Raw genomic sequence first — 11,318 nt, 5'->3', positions numbered from 1 at the left:
GGAGTTTCTTCCTGCAGACTTATTTTTATGCCTATTACCATTAGTAAGGTTTTTTGTTTGTTTGTTTTTTGTTTTTTTGGTGTGCGCTTTTATTCAGCTGGTCTCAGGTCAGTGTACAGGTAAGCCCTGGCTGCTTCCACTCACTCTGAGGGAGACCAAAAGCCTTCACACATCTCAAGTTGGGGGACAAAAATGGGGGGCCACAAAGGCTGATCATTCAAAATAAAATAAAATAAAATAAGTATTAAGGCAAAGATTAAAAAACTTTTGCATTACATAATTTACACGAAAGCGATGCTATCACCTCCCGTGTGTGGACTCGGGAGAGGACTGGGTCATTCTCTTCAGAGAGAAGTGGGGTGGCTTTTAGGAGGGCAAGGGACTTCCTGTAACAATGCATCTCACGATATTTGGAATGACGATTACAAAAAGAACAATGTACAATCAAAGTCCTCGGCCACATGGTAGATCTTTGGGGGATGCTGGCTCCAACCAACCGCTGTCACCTTCACCGTTCCAGTTTTTAAATCCTGAGTCAAACCAAAACAAACAAACAAACAAAAACAAAAAACAAACAAAGCCATGCCAATCTCATCTTGTTTTCAGCGCAAGTTAGGTTTTGGTAAGAAAGGGTGTAACGCAAGTAAATCACAGTCCACCTAGAAGCATTTGCAGTGGACGATGGAGGAGCAGGACTTGTCCTACTCCTGCTTGCTGATCCCCACCTGCTGGAAGGTGGACATCGAGGCCAGGATGGAGCAGTCAATCCACATGGAGTGCTTGCGCTGGCGGGGAGCAATGATCTTGATCTTCATTGTGCTGGGCGCCAGGGCGGTGATCCCCTTCTGCATCCTGTCTGTGATGCCAGGGTACATGGTGGTGCCGCCAGACAGCACTGTGTTGGCGTACAGGTCTTTGTGGATGTCCACGTCACACTTCATGATGGAGTTGAAGTTAGGGTCATGGATGCCACAGGACTGCATGCCCAGGAAGGAAGGCTAGAAGAGTGCCTCGCGGCAGCAGAACCGCTCATTGCCAATGATGATGACCTGGCCATCTGGCAGCTCACGGCTCTTCTCCAGGAAGGAGCTGGAGGCCGCTGTGGCCATCTCCTGCTCGAAGTCCAGGGCTACATAGCACAGCTGCTCCTTGATGTCATGCACGATTTCCCGCTGGGCGTGGTGGTGAAGCTGTAGCTGCTCTCAATGAGGATCTTCTTCAGGGAGTCAGGTGCTGGCCAGCCAGGTCCAGACGCAGGATGGCGTGGGGAGGGTGTACCCCTCCTAGATGGACACAGTGTGTGTGACCCCGTCACCGGAGTCCATCACGATGCCAGTGGTACTGCCAGAGGCGTACAGGGACAGCACGGCCTGGATGCCACATACATGGCTGGGGTGTTGAAGGTCTCAAACATGATGAACTGGGTCAACTTCTCCCGGTTGGGCTTGGGGTTCGGGGGGCCTCCGTCAGCAGCACGCGGTGCTCCTTGGCAGCCACACGTAGCTCGTTGGAGGTGTGGTGCCAGATCTTCTCCATGTCGCCCCAGTTGGTGACGTTGCCATGCTCCATGGGGTACTTCAGGGTCAGGATGCCTCTCTTGCTCTGGGTATCCTTGCCCACCATCACTCCCTGGTGCCTGGGGCGCTCCACAATGGAGGGGAAGACTGCCCGGGGGGCCTTGCGCGTGCCCGAGCAGTTGTCAACGACAAGCGCAGTGTGGTGATAGCATCATCCATGGTGAGCTGGCAGCGGGTGTGAACTGACGACGCAGCAGCGAGGGCGAGGCTCTGTGCTTGCGGGGCATAGGCAGTCTCGGCAGTGTAAGGAGGTTTATATATATTTCTACAACATCTCCCCTACCACTACAGACACTTGCTCCCTTTCTTTCTTCCTTCCTTCCTTCCTTCCTTCTTTCCTTCCTTCCTTCCTTCCTTCCTTCCTTCCTTCCTTCCTTCCTTCCTTCCTTCCTTCCTTCCTTCTCTCCTTCCTTCCTTCTTTCCTTCCTTTTCTTTTTTCTTTTCTTTCTTTCTTTGTTTCTTTTCTTTCTCTTTCTTTCCTTCCTTCCTTCCTTCTTTCCTTCTTCCCTCCCTCCCTTCCTTCCTTCCCTTTTTTTTTTTTTTTTGACAGAGTTTCACTCTTGTCACCCAGATTGGAGTGCAATGGCATGACCTTGGCTCACTGCAGCCTCCGCCTCCCAGGTTCAAGTGATCCTCCTGCCTCAGCCTCCCTAGGAGCTGGAATTACAGACGTGCACCACCAAGCCTGGCTAATTTTTGTATTGTTAGAAGAGACAGGGTTTCACCTTGTTGACCAGGCTGGTCTGGAACTGCTGACCTCAGGTGACCCACCCGCATTGGGCTCCCAAAGTGCTGGGATTATAGGCGTGAGCCACCGTGCCTGGCCTCCTTTTCATTTAATACTATAGTAGTGTGATCCTCTTTACCTATTACATAAAATACATCAGGTGAACATCCTTGTACGTGTGTTTCTGACACACTTTAGCAAGCTTGTCTGCAGGATAGATTTCAGAGAGTGAGATGGCCTGTTCAGGCACACACACTTTAAAGCATGTCAGCTATTATCTGCCTTAGCCCTGTTTCCAGAGAGCTTGTGATGAGGTCTTATGCCTACTTTCTGAGGAGCATGATCCCAGGGAGCGGGAATGAGAGATAAGAGTGAAGAGGGGAAGGAGGGAGAGTCAATACTAAAAGGCCTTATTGAGCTGGTTGCTGCTTTTATTTTATTTTATTGCTATTATTTTTTAAATAAAGTTTTCAGAGTCTTTAATTGGTTATTTTGCTGGTTATTAGTTAATAAATTGGCAACGCAAGGAGGGGCCATGGGCGAGCCCCCAGCCAGGCTCCCAGGTCCAGGCTCAGGCAAGGATGGATGCTGCTTTTAGTTGCCTGGTTGCTTAATCCCACAGGAACTTCTGTGAAGCCAAAGGAAATATGTCTCAAGACTGTCAGAGAAGCCATATGAAATGTATTTCAGGACCATTCACTGTGGTAAGGAGGGGAGAGTGGGAAAGGCAGAAGCCTTTATCCATCAGGTCTGTCTCCCACTTATCAAAGGTTTGCCCGTGAGTTGTTCATTCTTCAGCACTCTGGTTTTTGCACATGTGTTGGCCCTTGAACACGTTCCTTTGGAGTCCATGTGGGTCATCCAAGAAGCCTGGGGGTGGGGCAGGAGATAAGTCCACTTGCTTTTGTGTGAAGCCCACCTGAGTCCACATTAAACCACTGCCGTCATGACTGGAATGAGACATAAGTGTTGTCAAGCAGATCTGAAGTGGTACATAAAAGATTTCAGATACACAAACAACCTGTCTCACAAAATGATACCAATTTACACTTTCATCAATCATGCAAAAGTGGCTTCTTTCTTTTCTTTAACAACAGTGGATCTTGTCAATAACTTGCCAATATGGTGGGTAAATATGGAAGTGTTTTCTTCTGTTGTGCATTTCTGTGCTATTGAGGTTGAATATCTTTGCAAATGTTTATTAGCCTTTGTATTTTGTCTTTTGTGAATTGTCTACTATATTCTTTGGCTTTTTTTCTATTAGGTGGTGCTTTAAGGCTTTTTTTAAACAGAGAAGACTATTTTGTGAAGTTCATGTTCATGAAGTTTTGTAAATACTTTCCTTAATAATCTAAAATATGAATATGCTGTTTTCCACTTGCCCAATTTCTAATACTTAGTGTGAACTGAAGACAGTAGTTAGTCACATATGTGTTCTTTATATTAGCAAAATTACTGTTTTTTTCAGTATTAGACTCAGAGCACAATATTCCATAGGTAATAGCATACATGATTTTTATTTAATTATGAATGCATTTACTTACAAATGCTTTCCAGAACAAAGTCACGCTTTAAGCTCGTCCTTTCCTTTTTTGTCCCTTGGGATAATGATTGCATAGTCTCTTTTTTTCCTTGCAGAGAAGTCTTTTATCCTGTCATAGTCAACTTCATTCTTATTTGCTACTTGTTAAATGGCTTCTGAAAGAATACAAGGACTTTTCTATAACCTGCTCATGATTTCACTTCAGAACTAATAGTGCAACTGCCACATACAATCTTGTCATTCAGCTATCAACCAACCAAGGTCTTCTTGGTTTTATCCCTTGTTTTACAAACCTAACTTTTGTTCTTTTCTGCTATTTCCATTGTGATTATAAAGGATTAAGGGCCTGGAGTTTCAAGGGATGTACATTCATTGCAGTAATATTGCAGAAGATAAAAACAGAGGAAGCTACAATATGTTTTTATAAGTCTGTGTGTGCGTGTGTGTGTGAGTGTGTGTGTAATTCCAAGTATATTATGAGATGAACCTGATTTTCTAATTATTGGTCAAAACAAAACACTAGAGTAAATAATTATACGGGTACCATTTTTTAAAAGTAAGTACATTTCTAATAGCATGCCTCGTAGGTAAATCTTTCTTTGATAAATAGCATCTGTGACTATTTCCTTTTCATGGCCTAAAGAGGTTGGTTTTGACTCAGGGAAAGATGACTCTACCTCTAACTCCAGGTATCACCTTACTTGGTGTAAGGGTAATTCCATCTTTCTTACCTATTTTTTGTTCAAGAATGAACTGTGTCCTAATTCTGACTAATAAGACAAAAGGGACTTTATGCTGAGGGACTTCCAGGAAGAATTTCCTTCCTCCTGACAGGGAGCCAGAGGGAGAAACTTTCTCTCTTTTTCTCTGTGTGCTGTCATGTCTGGATATTACGCCTAATATGACTGTAGTTAATTCACTGGCAATTTGCAGATGAAACCAATACTGAGAATAACAGAATGGGGACATGAAAATAACCTGGGTCTTTGACGATGTCATTGAGGCGTTGAATCTATCAACCCTGAAGTCTATGCTACTTCTAGATTTCCTGTGCAACAATACATCTTCTTCTTGCTGGAACCAGTTTGAGTTGGGATTCCTCTGTATTACAAACCAACGCACCTTACTAAATCAGCTTCTTTCCACACAGGGACAGAGAATGTAGGCTCAGTCTGAAGGAATATATAGGCACCCTTTTTCTTTCAAGGTTCAGAGAGCCCATTTACTGAATCTGGCATATCACAAAGCTTGCAGAGAATAGAGTTTTCACACTTTTTCAAGGTAAGACCACAAGACTCACATTCTGTTACTTACGGGCTATGTTACTTGGGCAAATCACTTGAAGTCTCTGAGCCTCAGTTTTGGCATGTTTTTCAGGTGTGGTGGCATGCACCTGTAATTCCAGCTACCTGGGAGGCTGAGGCTGCAGTGAGCAGAGATTGCACCACTGCACTCCAGCCTGGGCAACAGAGCAAGACTCCATCTCTCTCTCTCTCTCTCTCTCTATATATATATATATATGTGTGTGTGTGTGTGTGTGTATGTATGTATATATATAGTTATAAAGTGTTTCCTCAAATCCAAGATTCTGTCAATTGTAAGGCCCTCTGTTAAGAAACAAAAAAATGCTGCCAATTAAACTATGCCTTGACATTGTGCGTTCGTCATCTTTTGACTTTGATTTTTTCCCCATGTATTCCAGGGGACTTGGCAATACCTCCTTCAGTTGCACTGTTTGGCATGTGGCAGGCAGTTCTGCTGTATGTATCTGTGTGGGGGAAGCAGAACATAACTCAGCTTTGTCCACTTGTGGGGTCTTCCTTTCTTAAGTTCCATGAAGTACTTGGTGGTTGCTTTGCAATCAGATGGAGTTATGGTTATTTCTCCAGCAGTGAATATTTGCTTTATCAATATCAAATTTATGCCCCACTGTTTTGCTTCTGTTCATTTCTCTGTACACAAAATCTTTTTATTTCAATGTCAAATTATGCTATAATCTTTTAAAATACATTCAAAAACCACAAACTCAATATGAGTAGTAAAACCGCACACTATCAGCAGTAAGATGTCAAATGTAAAAACTTGTGTCTTAGAATTAAAACAGGGTATTTATGAAATGACTGTGGTAGAGATGAAAGAGGCAAGTAAAAGGGATATATTCAAGCTTTTCTATTGTCCACTTTTTGAGGGAGAAGGTTCAAGTAATTGTATAAAGATGTTTAAAACGAATGTAGGTAAGTGATAGAATAAAGACAGTTTAAAGAAAGATACCGGTTTTTCTTTTTTCCTCTACTACATTAACAGAGACTCAGAAAACGAACAATATTCAATTTGGTGCAGAAAAAGAGAAACAGACATTTTCATTTTCTGCAAGTATTAATTTTTATAGAAGGAAGATCTGAGGCCCGCCTTACTTTCTTTTTTGTCTGGATATCTGACAGAATAATCTCTTTAACCTAATTTCTTGCTCTAATAGAAAAATACAGAAAAGTAGAGGTAATGAGGTAGAGAAAATATTAATAACTGGCACTAGGATTCTCAGGGAGAAAACAGTCTTTGGAAAGGTGCTCTCAGAGATGTTTGTAACAGAAGGTGCTCTCTACCCTCACCCCAGGATCTGGGTGTTGGCAGGTGCCATGGCTTTGAAGGGAGGGAAAGCTACTCCTTGTGAGGCAAGACGAGGGATGTTTTACTTCTAAAGGAAGGAAGAAAGTGGCAGAAGAGAGACAAGTGGGGAGTAAGGGAGGAAAGCCAGTGAGATGGAAAGCTGCAAGGACGTAAGAAACTTCATGGTGGCGAGGAGAGCACAGCACTTTGAGAATGACCACGACTTTTGTTTGTCCCAAGTTGTCTCCCTTTCCTCTCCTCTTTCTCCAGGAAATCTTCACTAAAGTCAGCTAAACCCACCAACATTTTCTATCAATGATTTTTTTATTGTAGCTTTCGAGGAAACTGGGAAAGAGCCCTAGGACATGGAAGAATTGCCACGCTGTAAACCCAGTGCCAGATGAGAGCAATTGGGAGGTAAAGCCAAGCACCCCCTGCCCTAGTCCTGCCCCAAGCCCTTCCTGGAAAACCTGCAGAAACTGGTGGGGATAGCTTTGCTCTCCTGCAGGCTGTGCATTGGGCAGGAGGGCAATTTATTCGTTCAATACTTACCGATCACCTACTATGCACTAGGCATCATTCTGAGTAGCAGGAAGGAAGGAAGGAATGTAAACAAAGGAGCTCACATTTCTGTGAGTCAGATCATAAGCAGAGACAGACAATAACTATGATCTAATGTTCTATTTTCACAGCTGCTATGAAGAAAAATAAGGTAGGATAAGAGAGTAGAGATCGATGGGGTTGAGAGTGAATGCCTTTGGGGGGAAGTATTTTAGGCATGGACGGCAAGACAAAGGCCCTGCGGCAGAAACCCCCTAATGTGTGTAGAGGAAGGTCTGCCAGAGGTTGTGCCTGACTGACGTGGGGAGGGGAGAGTGGTGGGAGGCAAGGCCAGAGAGAGGCAGAAGCCAGTTCGCGAGGGCCTCCTGGGAAGAATACGGCCATTGGGTTTTATTCTGAGAGTAATGGAGGCATTTGAGAAGAGAAGCAACAGGATTTGATTTCCTGTTGCAGAAGATAACTCTGGTATTGTGTGGCGAATGGGCTTAGGTGACATGGGTGGAAGCAGGAGAACCACATGAGATGATAAAATGATGAGGCTGGCATGGATTAGGGTGAAGGCAGAGAAGGTGGTGGGAGTGGATGTATTCTGAATGAGAAATTGACAAGACTTGCAGATGGATTAGATAGGAGATATGAGAGAAAGAAGAGAATAAAAATGACACCTAGGTTTGTTTGCTTGGTTTTTTAAATAAATAATTTGTGATTTAAATTATAATTTTAAGAGCAACACTTGTTCACTGTAGAAAATTTAAATAATGCAGAAAAATTTAAAGAGAAAAATAAATTACTCATAATTCCAGAATTGTAGACACTTTAGTATACAACATTGTTTGTGTGTGTGTGTCTGTGTCTGTATGTGTGTGTGTCAGTATATATGTGTATATATATATGGATATACATAGATATAGATGGATGGATGATCTGAATTTTCTAACTATACATGTAGTTAGAATATATTTTGAGTATATTATTTTCTAGATTGCTTTTTAAAATATTTTATTTTAAACTATTTTAGACTTACAATATTAAAAATAGTTGCAAAAGTACTAGAGTTCCCATATTCCTAGTTCCCATTTCACCTAGCTTTTCAGGACATTAACATCTCACATACTACAATGATCAAAACTAGGAAATTAACACTGGTATAATATTACTAACTACACTACAAGTGTTACTCAGATTTCATCAGTGTTTTCCACTAATGTCCTTTTTTTCTGTTCCAGGATTTCACATTGATTTTATTGTTATTTTTCCTTAATCTTCTCCCATCTGTGAGAGCTCCTGTTCTTCCTTGTGCGTGGCACTCGAAGAGTATTGATCAGTGTTTTTGTAGATGTTACTCAATTTGGGGTTTATATTTTCCCATAATTGAAATGAGGTTGTGCGTTTCTGGCACAAATGCTTCTGTGTCCTTCTCAGCACACATCATAGGTTCATGATATTGATACGATATTGATATGATATTGATATGATATCCATGATGTTGAATTTGAACACATGGTGAAAGTGGTGTCTTCTGGCTTTCTCTACTATAAAGTTACTATTCTCCCCTTTGTAGTTAAAATACATCTTAGGGGTGACAGTTTGAGACTATGCAAATACTGTTTCTCCTCAAATTTTCACCCAGCAATTTTAGATTCTGTCAGTGGATAATGTCTGCAAAAATTATTACTGTGCTGTTTACTAATTTGTGGTCATTTTCTATGTCTACTCTGATTTTCTGTTTTCTTATTTCTTCTATATTTACTAATTGAAATTATTCTGTAAGGAAGAGCTCTTCCTTTCCCCCCATTTATGTATTCATTTGATTATTCATTTAAATCAGTATAGATTCATGGATATTTATTTTATTATAGTGGTTAAAATCCAATACTGTCAGTACTTTCACCAAATTTATTGAGATATAACTGACAAATACAAATAGCGTGTATTTTAGGTGTACAACATTATGTTTTGATACATGTATACACTGTGAAACGATTACCACAATCAAGCTACTTAACATATCCATCACCTCACATAGTTACCATGTGGGGTGTGTGTGTGTGTGTGTGTGTGTGTGTGTGTGTGTGTGTTGAGGATACTTAAGATCTACTTTCTTAGCAAATTTCAAGTATACAATACATTCTTGTTAACTATAGTCACCATCTCCTACATTAGCTCTCCAGGACTTATTCATCTTATAACAGAAAGTTTGCACCCTCTAACCAAAATCTTCCCATTTCCCCCAATTCCCATCCCATGGCAATTATCAATCTATTATTGGTTTCTGTGAATTAGACTATTTTTGGATTCCTCCTACATGTGGTAGCATGTACTATTTGTCCTTTTGTGCCTGGCTTATTCATTTAGCATAATGTCCTCTAAGGTCATCCATGTTGTCACGTATGGCAGGATTTTATTATTTTTTAAGCCTAAATAATATTCCATTGTATCTTCTTTATCCATTCACCTTTCAGGAGATACTTAGGTTGTTTCCATATCTGGCTGTGGTGAATAACGCTGCAATGAACATGTGGTTGTACATTTCTCTTTGGGATAGTGATTGCATTTTCGTTGTGTGATAGTGATTGTATTTTCTTTGTATATATATACCTAGAAGCGGGATTGCTGGGTCATATAGTAACCCTATTTTAAATTTTTGTTAGACACCTCCATGCAGTTTTCCATAACGGTTGTACCATTTTGCATTCCCACTAATAGTGTACAAGGGTTTTCTTTTCTCCACACACAAAATATAATATTTGTTATTTCTTTACTTTTTAACAATAGCCATTTTAATAGATGTGAAATGACATCTGTTTTGATTTGCCTTTCTCTGATGATTAATGATATTTAGCCTTTTAAATATACTTGTTAGGTGTTTGTATATGCTTTTTCAAAAAATGTCTATTCAAGTCCTTTGGCCATTTTAAAATCAAGTTATTTGGTTTTTTTTGCTATTGAGTTGTATGGGTCCCTTAACGGACATGTGGTTTGCAAATATTTTCTCTCATTCTATAGGTTGCCTTTTCATTTTGTTGACTGTTTCCTTTGCTGTGTAGAAGCTTTTAAGTTTGATGTAGTCCCACTTGTTTATTTTTGCTTTTGATGCCTGTGCTTCTGGTATCATATCTAAAAAATTATAGGCCAGGTACAGTGGCTCATGCCTATAACCCCAACACTTTGGGAGGCTGAGGTGGGAGGATTGTTGGAGGCCAGAAGCTTGAGACCAGCCTTGGGAACATAGGGAGACTGTCTCTATCAAAAAAAAAAAAAAAAAAAAAGATTTTAAAAAATTACCTGGGTGTGGTAGTACAATCCTTAGTCCCAGGTCTTCAGGAAGCTGAGGGCTGATATATCACTCTACATATATCTTTATTTTGATCCATTTAACCACTTTATGTCACTTGATGGGAGAATTTAATTTGTTTACATTTAAACTAATTGTTGATAAGTAAGGATTTATCACTGCCATTTTGTTAACTGTGTTTTAGTTGTTTTGTAGATTCTTTGTTTCTTTCTATCTCTCTTGCAGTTCCTTTGTGGTTTATTCATTTCTATAGTGATATATTTTGATTCTCTTTATCTTTTGTGTATCTACTATAGGTTTTTGCTTTGTGTTTTCCCTGAGGCTTGCTTAAAACATCTTGTTGTTATAACAGACCATTTTAAACTGATAACAATTTTGATTGCATACAAAAACTCTACACTTTTATTCTTTCCATTTTATGTTTTTGATGTCACAATTTATATCTTTGTATATTGTATATTCATTTAAAAATTGTTATTTTAATACTTTTATCTTTTAACTTTTATACTGGAGTTATAAAGTATTTACAAACCACTATTACAGTATTAGAGTATTCTAAATTTTACTATATACTTACCTTAACGATGAGTTTTATACTTTCAAATGTTTTCATGCTACTAGCTAGAATCCTTTTGTTTCACTCTGAAGAATTTTCTTTACAATTTCTTGTAAGGTATTTATGAAGGGTAGATTTGCTGGGTGGAGTATTCTTTGTTGATGTTTATTTTTCTTTCAGCACTTTGGATATATCGTCTGACTCTTTTCTTCCCTGGAAAGTTTCTACTGGGAAATCCACTGGTAGCCTTACGGAGGTTCACATGTATGTGCTGTTTTCAAATTTTTCTTCGTCTGATTTGTGAAAGTTATTGTAATGTCTCAATGAAACCTTCTTTGGATTAAATCTGTTTGGAAACTTCAGGCTTCATTTACCTGGAAGTCCCTGTCTCTCCCCAGATTTGGGAAGTTTTCAACCACTATTTCTCTAAATAAGCTTCCTTCTCATTTCTC

General features: G+C 40.2%; 1 pseudogene; it reads right to left on the bottom strand.

Annotated features, from left to right (window-relative positions):
- Positions 1–659: 659 nt before the first annotated feature.
- On the bottom strand, positions 660–10,923 carry LOC105496332 (actin, cytoplasmic 2-like; annotated as a pseudogene).
- Between the last annotated feature and the right edge of the window lie 395 nt (positions 10,924–11,318).

The sequence above is a fragment of the Macaca nemestrina genome, chromosome 5 (assembly GCF_043159975.1).
Source record: "Macaca nemestrina isolate mMacNem1 chromosome 5, mMacNem.hap1, whole genome shotgun sequence".
In the NCBI taxonomy this organism is placed as follows: domain Eukaryota; kingdom Metazoa; phylum Chordata; class Mammalia; order Primates; family Cercopithecidae; genus Macaca; species Macaca nemestrina.
The sequence above is the reverse complement of the archived record's forward strand: the minus strand, read 5'-3'. Positions and strand labels throughout refer to the sequence as shown.